Here is a 2,382-nt window from a genome sequence, read left to right as displayed (position 1 = left end):
GATGGGATTCAGAGAAGGTTTTCAGTCTTGGCTTTCAGTTCAGCATTTCTTAGCAACCCCCTGAGTCCCAGGTACATTGTGTGGTGCTGCAGTAAGAGTGTGGGCTGGAGGGGGACCTGGCTGGCTCACTCAGTGGAACGTGCTACTCTCTATCCCAGGGTTTTAAGTGTGATCCCTGTGTTGAGTATTGAGGTTACTTAAAAATAAGTAAAAATCTTAAAAAAAAAAAAGAATGTGGGGTGGGAATATTAAAGCAGAGGCTATCAGTGAGCTCAAGACATAAAGGAGGAAATGGACACAAAACACATAAGACTTAGACTCTCATGGTGCGCCTGGGTGGTTAAGCCTCAGACTCTTGGTTTCAGCTCAGGTCATGATCTCATTGTTCGTGAATTTGAGCCCCACGTTGGGCTTTGCGCTGACAGTGCAGAGCCTGCTTGGGATTCTCTTTCTCTCCCCCTCTCTCTGTCCTTCCTGTTTTCTCTCTCTTTCTCTCTCAAAATGAGTAAACTTTAAAAAACTTAAAGGGGCGCCTGGGTGCCTCAGTTAGTTAAGCATCTGACTTCAGCTCAGGTCATGATCCCATGGGTCTGTGGGTTCAAGCCCTGCGTTGGGCTCCGTGCTGACCGCTCAGAGCCTGGAGCCTGCCTCAAATTCTGTGTCTCCTTCCCTTGCTCACATTCTGTGTGTGTCTCTCTCTCAAAGACAAATAAACATTTAAAAAATTAAAATTAAATTAAATTACTTAAAAAAAGAGTTAGACTCTCATGAGCTCTACTAGTGTAAGGAATAAAATGTCAAGGGAGCTGCTAATTCAGACTCTCCTAGGATTATACGGAAGGCTCTGCAGAGGAAATGCTTGTAAGAGCTTATCAGATTCAGGGACAGATGTGGTGAGAAGGAAAGACTTACCAGGTAGGGGAACAGCACAAGCAAAAGAGAGGCCATAGGAAAGCTTATGTTCCAGAAGAGTGACTTGCCCAGTGTGGCTTGTGGGGCCTGTATCTGGGGAGAGCTAATGGGTGGGCAGGACTTAAGGCTGTAAGGTCAGTTTAGGCCACAGTTTTGAGAAGACTTCATATGACATGCTACTTGGACTTCATCTAGTAGGTCATGGGAACGGAACCGAAGTGTTTAAGCAAAGAAGGGACATGATGAGATCTATGTTCTGAGAAGGTCACTCTGGCACAGATAGGGGAGGGGTAGTCCTTGAGGCGGTGAAACTGAAACACCACAGTATTTGTCTTAGGCAAAAAAAATCTGGTGGGCAGAGAGAGGACAGGCAGAGCATTTGTAAGCAGCCCTCTGAAACACTTGAAACGAAAAACCTGAAGTTATTCCCTGGTGGCTCATGAGTCAAGATGTCTAATATCCCTGGAAAAATAAACTTGCTCCTGACCCCAGCCAGCAGGAGCAAGCGCAACCTGATATGCTTGTTGATTAGCATTAGGGAAACTTTTCCTCTTCGATTGCGGGTCAACTGAATTACTAGGGGAAATAAAAAAGAGTGACGTATAAGAATGAAATGACTTGATTTTATTGTTTTTTCCCTAATGGAAACAATATATGAGATCCACGTTTAAAATATTTCTCAAGGATCATAAAGTACATTCCACCAAAAACAATCTTGACTTCATTTCCACTGAGACATGGAGAGGGAGGGAGGGGAGGGACGGAAGGGTGGAGAGGTATCAGGAGGAGGAGGAGGGGGGAACACTGGCAAAGGGCCAACATCACAGGAGGGAGAAAATGGCAGGCAAGGGAGGGTGATGTGTTGGGCCTAGAAGTGGACTGCATGAGGACCTTGGAGTTAGGAAAGCCCGAGTTCAAACCTTAGCTGCTTCCCTACCTATCTTATCCCCATTTTCTTTTTATTTCCTACTTGTTTTTTAAAGATTTTTTGGGGCGCCTGGGTGGCTTAGTCAGTTAAGCGTCCAACTTTCGCTTAGGTCATGATCTCGTGGTTCGTGGGTTCGAGCCCCGCGTGGGGCTCTGTGCTGACTGCCAGCTCAGAGCCTGGAGCCTGTTTCAGTCTGTGACTCCCTCTCTCTCTGACCCTCCCCTGCTCATGCTGTCTCTCACTCTCTCTCCTAGAAAATAATAATAAATTTTAAAAAAAAAAGATTTTTTATTCTTATTTTATTTTTTTATGTAGGTGTGTTTCGTTTTTAATTTTTATTTACAGAAAACCTTGGTTTATGAGCATAATTTGTTCCAGAAACATGCTTGTAATCCAAAGCACTTGTATATCAAAGCAAATTTACCAATGAGAAATAATGGAAACTCAGATGATTCATTCCACAATCCAAAAAAAAAGTCATATATGATTACAATACTGTAATATAATACAAAATAATAAAGAAAATACAAGATATAAAAAAA

The sequence above is a fragment of the Hyaena hyaena genome, unplaced genomic scaffold, assembly GCF_003009895.1.
Source record: "Hyaena hyaena isolate Hyena2069 unplaced genomic scaffold, ASM300989v1 scaffold_18, whole genome shotgun sequence".
Classification (NCBI taxonomy): Eukaryota; Metazoa; Chordata; class Mammalia; order Carnivora; family Hyaenidae; genus Hyaena; species Hyaena hyaena.
The sequence above is the reverse complement of the archived record's forward strand: the minus strand, read 5'-3'. Positions refer to the sequence as shown.